Source organism: Lonchura striata, chromosome 2 (genome assembly GCF_050655825.1).
Source record: "Lonchura striata isolate lonStrDom1 chromosome 2, ASM5065582v1, whole genome shotgun sequence".
NCBI classification, from domain to species: domain Eukaryota; kingdom Metazoa; phylum Chordata; class Aves; order Passeriformes; family Estrildidae; genus Lonchura; species Lonchura striata.
In genome coordinates this window covers 79,827,305-79,834,571 of record NC_140704.1, presented here as the reverse complement: position 1 = coordinate 79,834,571, position 7,267 = coordinate 79,827,305, and positions in this window count along the sequence as shown.

Below are 7,267 nucleotides of genomic sequence, written 5' to 3'. Positions count from 1 at the left end.
CCATCCTTCGATATAAGGATATTTTGCAGTCAGGTTCCAGCCGAGGGCCAGGGCCCTCTGGGCACATCCTTTGGACATTTTCCCTGGGAAAGAAAACTCTCCAGTCCATGTTCCTGATGTCAGTTTGTAGGGCTCCCTTCTGTCTATCAGGGCAGCACATGTTTGAGGTGGGGACAGCATTCCATCTGGGGTCCAAACTTCGATATAAGGATATTTTGCAGTCAGCTTCCAGCCCCGGGCCAGGGGCCCCTTGGCACATCCTTTGGTCATTTTCCCTGGGAAAGAAAACTCACCAGTCCAGGTTGCTGATGTCAGTTTGTAGGGCTCCCTTGGGTCTATCAGGGCAGCACAAGTTTGAGGAGGGGACAGCTTTGGTCTGGGATCCATCCTTCGATATAAGGATTTTTTGCAGGCAGGTTCCCAGCCCAGGCCCAGGGGCCCCCTGCGCAGATCCATTGGCCATTTTCCCTGGGAAAGAAAACTCACCAGTCCAGGTTCCTGATGTCAGTTTGTAGGGCTCCCTGGGGCCTATCAGGACAGCACAAATTTGAGGTGGGGACAACTTCGGTCTGCGATCCATCCTTCGATATATGGATATTTTGCAGTCAGGTGCCAAGCCCAGGGCCAGGGGCACCTGGGCACATCCTTTGGCCATTTTCCCTGGGAAAGAAAACTCACCAGTCCAGGTTCCTGATGTCAGTTTGTAGGGATCCCTTGGGTCTATAAGGGCAGCACAAGTTTGAGGTGGGGACAGCTTCGGTCTGGGGTCCATCCTTCGATATAAGGATACTTTGCAGTCAGGTTCCAACCCAGGGCCAGTGGCCCCTGGGCACATCATTTGGCCATATCCCCGGGGAAAGAAAACTCACCAGTCCAGGTTGCTGATTTCAGTTTGTAGGGCTCCCTTGGGTCTATCAGGGCAGCACAAGTTTGAGGTGCGGACAACTTCGGTCTGCGATCCATCCTTCGATATAAGGATATTTTGCAGTCAGGTTCCAGACCACGCCCAGGGCCCTCTGGGCACAACCTTTGGCCATTTTCCCTGGGAAAGAAAACTCACCAGTCCAAGTTCCTGATGTCAGTTTGTAGGGCTCCCTGGGGCCTATCAGGACAGCACAAATTTGAGGTAGGGACGATTTCGGTCTGGGGTCCATCCTTCGATATAAGGATATTTTCTAGTCAGGTGCCAAGCCCAGGGCAAGGGGCCCCCTGGGCACAACCTTTGGCCATTTTCCCTGGGAAAGCAAACTCACCAGTCCAGGTTGCTGATGTCAGTTTGTAGGGCTCCCTTGGGTCTATCAGGGCAGCACAAGTTTGAGGAGGGGACAGCATCCGTATGAGGTCCATCCTTCGATATAAGGATCTTTTGAAGTCAGGCTGGAGCCCAGGGCCAGGGGCCCCCTGGGCAGACCCTTTGGCCATTTTCCCTGGGAAAGAAAACTCACCAGTCCAGGTTCCTGATGTCAGTTTGTAGGGCTCCCTTGGGTCTATCAGGACAGCACAAGTTTGAGGTGGGGACAACTTCAGTCTGGGCTCCATCCTTCGATATAAGGATATTTGGCAGTCAGGTTCCAGCCCACGCCCAGCGGCCCCTGGGCACATCCTTTGGCCATTATCCCTGGGAAAGAAAACTCACCAGTCCAGGTCCCTGATGTCAGTTTGTAGGGCTCCCTTGGGTCTATCAGGGCAGCACAAATTTGAGGTGGGGACAACATTCGGTCAGGGGTCCAAACTTCGATATAAGGATTTTTTACAGTCAGGTGCCCAGCCCAGGGCCAGGGGCCCCTGGGCACATCCTTTGGCCATTTTCCCTGGGAAAGAAAACTCACCAGTCCAGGTTCCTGATGTCAGTTTGTAGGGCTCCCTTGGGTCTATCAGGACAGCACAAGTTTGAGGAGGGGACAACTCCAGTCTGGGGTCCATCCTTCGATATAAGGATTTTTTGCAGTCAGGTGCCCAGCCCTGGTCCAGGGGCCCTTGGGCACATCCTTTGGCCATTTTCCCTGGGAAAGAAAACTCACCAGTCCAGGATGCTGATGTCAGTTTTTAGGGCTCCCTTGGGTCTATCAGGGCAGCACAAGTTTGAGGTGCTGACAACTTCGGTCTGCGATCCATTCTTCGATAAAAGGATTTTTTGCAGTCAGGTGCCCAACCCAGGTCTAGGGGCCCCCTGGGCACATCCTTTGGCCATTTTCCCTGGGAAAGAAAACTCACCAGTCCAGGTTCCTGATGTCAGTTTGTAGGGCTCCCTTGGGTCTATCAGGGCAGCACAATTTTGAGGAGGGGACAACTTTGGTCTCAGGTCCAAACTTCGATATATGAATTTTTTGCAGACAGGTGCCGAGCCCTGGGCTAGGGGCCCCCTGGGCACATCGTTTGGACATTTTCCCTGGGAAAGAAAACTCACCAGTCCAGGTTGCTGATGTCAGTTTGTAGGGCTCCCTTGGGTCTATCAGGGCAGCACAAGTTTGAGGAGGGGACAGCATCCGTATGAGGTCCATCCTTCGATATAAGGATCTTTTGAAGTCAGGCTGGAGCCCAGGGCCAGGGGCCCTCTGGGCACAACCTTTGGCCATTTTCCCTGGGAAAGAAAACTCACCAGTCCAGGTTCCTGATGTCAGTTTGTAGGGCTCCCTTGGGTCTATCAGGACAGCACAAGTTTGAGGTGGGGACAACTTCAGTCTGGGCTCCATCCTTCGATATAAGGATATTTGGCAGTCAGGTTCCAGCCCACGCCCAGCGGCCCCTGGGCACATCCTTTGGCCATTATCCCTGGGAAAGAAAACTCACCAGTCCAGCTCCCTGATGTCAGTTTGTAGGGCTCCCTTGGGTCTATCAGGGCAGCACAAATTTGAGGTGGGGACAACATTCGGTCAGGGGTCCAAACTTGGATATAAGGATTTTTGCAGTCAGGTGCCCAGCCCACGCCCAGGGCCCTCTGGGCACAACCTTTGGCCATTTTCCCTGGGAAAGAAAACTCACCAGTCCAAGTTCCTGATGTCAGTTTGTACGGCTCCCTGGGGCCTATCAGCACAGCACAAATTTGAGGTAGGGACGATTTTGGTCTGGGGTCCATCCTTCGATATAAGGATATTTTGCAGTCAGGTGCCAAGCCCAGGGCCAGGGGCCCCCTGGGCACAACCTTTGGCCATTTTCCCTGGGAAAGAAAACTCACCAGTCCAGATTGCTGATGTCAGTTTTTAGGGCTCCCTTGGGTCTATCAGGGCAGCACAAGTTTGAGGAGGGGACAGCATCCGTATGAGGTCCATCCTTCGATATAAGGATCTTTTGAAGTCAGGCTGGAGCCCAGGGCCAGGGGCCCCCTGGGCACATCCTTTGGCCATTTTCCCTGGGAAAGAAAACTCACCAGTCCAGGTTCCTGATGTCAGTTTGTAGGGCTCCCTTGGGTCTATCAGGACAGCACAAGTTTGAGGTGGGGACAACTTCAGTCTGGGCTCCATACTTCGATATAAGGATATTTGGCAGTCAGGTTCCAGCCCACGCCCAGCGGCCCCTGGGCACATCCTTTGGCCATTATCCCTGGGAAAGAAAACTCACCAGTCCAGCTCCCTGATGTCAGTTTGTAGGGCTCCCTTGGGTCTATCAGGGCAGCACAAATTTGAGGTGGGGACAACATTCGGTCAGGGGTCCAAACTTCGATATAAGGATTTTTGCAGTCAGGTGCCCAGCCCAGGGCCAGGGGCCCGTGGGCACATCCTTTGGCCATTTTCCCTGGGAAAGAAAACTCACCAGTCCAGGTTCCTGATGTCAGTTTGTAGGGCTCCCTTGGGTCTATCAGGGCAGCACAAGTTTGAGGTGGGGACAGCTTCGGTCTGGGGTCCATCCTTCGATATAAGGATTTTTTGCAGTCAGGTTCAAGCCCAGGGCCAGGGGACCCCTGGGCACATCCTTTGGCCATTTTCCCTGGGAAAGAAAACTCACCAGTCCAGGTCCCTGATGTCAGTTTGTAGGGCTCCCTTGGGTCTATCAGGGCAGCACAAGTTTGAGGAGGGGACAGCATCCGTATGAGGCTCATCCTTCGATATAAGGATATTTTGCAGTCAGGTGCCAAGCCCAGGGCCAGGGGCACCTGGGCACATCCTTTGGCCATTTTCCCTGGGAAAGAAAACTCACCAGTCCAAGTTCCTGATGTCAGTTTGTAGGGCTCCTTTGGGTCTATCAGGACAGCACAAGTTTGAGGTGGGGACAACTTCATTCTGGGCTCCATTCTTCGATATAAGGATATTTGGCAGTCAGGTTCCAGCCCACGCCCAGCGGCCCCTGGGCACATCCTTTGGCCATTATCCCTGGGAAAGAAAACAAACCAGTCCAGGTCCCTGATGTCAGTTTGTAGGGCTCCCTTGGGTCTATCAGGGCAGCACAATTTTGAGCAGGGGACAACTTCGGTCTGAGGTCCAAACTTCGATATATGGATATTTTGCAGTCAGTTACCCAGCGCACGTCCAGTGGCCCCTGGGCACTTCCTTTGGCCATTTTCCCTGGGAAAGAAAACTCACCAGTCCAAGTTCCTGATGTCAGGTTGTAGGGCTCCCTTGGGTCTATCAGGGCAGCACAATTTTGAGGTGGGGACAACTTCGGTCTCCGGTCCAAACTTTGATATATGGATTTTTTGCAGACAGGTGCCCAGCCCTGGGCTTGGGGCCCCCTGGGCACATCCTTTGGACATTTTCCCTGGGAAAGAAAACACACCAGTCCAGGTTCCTGATGTCAGTTTGTAGGGCTCCCTTAGGTCTATCAGGGCAGCACAAGTTTGAGGTGGGGACAACTTCGGTCTGCTCTCCATCCTTCGATATATGGATATTTTGCAGTCAGGTGCCCAGCCCAGGGCCAGATACCACTGGGCACAACCTTTGGCCATTTTCCCTGGGAAAGAAAACTCACCAGTCCAGGTTCCTGATGTCAGTTTGTAGGGCTCCCTTGGGTCTATCAGGGCAGCACAAGTTTGTGGTGGGGACAACATTCGGTCTGGGGTCCATCCTTCGATATAAGGATTTTTTGCAGTCAGGTGCCCAGCCCTGGTCCAGGGGCCCCTGGGCACATCCTTTGGCCATTTTCCCTGGGAAAGAAAACTCACCAGTCCAGGTTCCTGATGTCAGTTTGTAGGGCTCCCTTGGGTCTATCAGGGCAGCACAATTTTGAGGAGGGGACAAGTTCTGTCTGTGGTCCAAACTTCGATATATGGATTTTTTTGCAAACAGGTGCCAGCCCAGGGCTAGGGGCCCCCAGGGCATATACTTTGACCATTTTCCCTGGGAAAGAAAACTCACCAGTCCAGGTTCCTGATGTCAGTTTGTAGGGCTCCCTTGGGTCTATCAGGGCAGCACAAGTTTGAGGTGGGGAGAACTTCGGTCTGCCATCCATCCTTCGATATAAGGATATTTTGCAGTCAGCTTCCAGCCCAGGGCCAGGAGCCCCTATGCACATCCTTTGGCCATTTTCCCTGGGAAAGAAAACTCACCAGTCCAGGTTCCTGATGTCAGTTTGTAGGGCTCCCTTGGGTCTATCAGGGCAGCACAAGTTGGAGGAGGGAACAGCTTCGGTCTGGGATCCATCCTTCGATATAAGGATTATTTTCAGTCAGGTTCCCAGCCCAGGCCCAGGGGCCCCCTGCGCAGATCCTTTGGCCATTTTCCCTGGGAAAGAAAACTCACCAGTCCAGGTTCCTGATGTCAGTTTGTAGGGCTCCCTTGGGTCTATCAGGGCAGCACAAGTTTGAGGTGGGGACAGCTTCGGTCTGGGATCCATCCTTCGATATAAGGATATTTTGCATTCAGGTTCCAGCCGAGGGCCAGGGCCCTCTGGGCACATCCTTTGGACATTTTCCCTGGGAAAGAAAACTCTCCAGTCCATGTTCCTGATGTCAGTTTGTAGGGCTCCCTTCTGTCTATCAGGGCAGCACATGTTTGAGGTGGGGACAGCATTCGGTCTGGGGTCCAAACTTCGATATATGGATATTTTGCAGTCAGTTGCCCAGCCCACGTCCAGGGGCCCCTGGGCACTTCCTTTGGCCATTTTCCCTGGGAAAGAAAACTCACCAGTCCAGGTTGCTGATGTCAGTTTGTAGGGCTCCCTTGGGTCTATCAGGGCAGCACAATTTTGAGGTGGGGACAACTTCGGTCTCCGGTCCAAACTTTGATATATGGATTTTTTGCAGACAGGTGCCCAGCCCTGGTCTAGGGGCCCCCTGGGCACATCCTTTGGACATTTTCCCTGGGAAAGAAAACACACCAGTCCTGGTTCCTGATGTCAGTTTGTAGGGCTCCCTTAGGTCTATCAGGGCAGCACAAGTTTGAGGTGGGGACAACTTCGGTCTGCTCTCCATCCTTCGATATATGGATATTTTGCAGTCAGGTGCCCAGCCCAGGGCCAGGTACCACTGGGCACAACCTTTGGCCATTTTCCCTGGGAAAGAAAACTCACCAGTCCAGGTTCCTGATGTCAGTTTGTAGGGCTCCCTTGGGTCTATCAGGGCAGCACAAGTTTGTGGTGGGGACAACATTCGGTCTGGGGTCCATCCTTCGATATAAGGATTTTTTGCAGTCAGGTGCCCAGCCCTGGTCCAGGGGCCCCTGGGCACATCCTTTGGCCATTTTCCCTGGGAAAGAAAACTCACCAGTCCAGGTTCCTGATGTCAGTTTGTAGGGCTCCCTTGGGTCTATCAGGGCAGCACAATTTTGAGGAGGGGACAACTTCTGTCTGTGGTCCAAACTTCGATATATGGATTTTTTTGCAAACAGCTGCCAGCCCAGGGCTAGGGGCCCCCAGGGCATATACTTTGACCATTTTCCCTGGGAAAGAAAACTCACCAGTCCAGGTTCCTGATGTCAGTTTGTAGGGCTCCCTTGGGTCTATCAGGGCAGCACAAGTTTGAGGTTGGGACAACTTCGGTCTGCGATCCATCCTTCGATATAAGGATATTTTAGAGTCAGGTTCCAGCCCAGGCCCAGGGGCCCCCTGGGCACATCCTTTGGCCATTTTCCCTGGGAAAGAAAACTCACCAGTCCAGGTTCCTGATGTCAGTTTGTAGGGCTCCCTTGGGTCTATCAGGGCAGCGCAAGTTTGAGGTGGGGACAGCTTCGGTCTGGGATCCATCCTTCGATATAAGGATATTTTGCAGTCAGGTTCCAGCCGAGGGCCAGGGCCCTCTGGGCACATCCTTTGGACATTTTCCCTGGGAAAGAAAACTCTCCAGTCCATGTTCCTGATGTCAGTTTGTAGGGCTCCCTTCTGTCTATCAGGGCAGCAC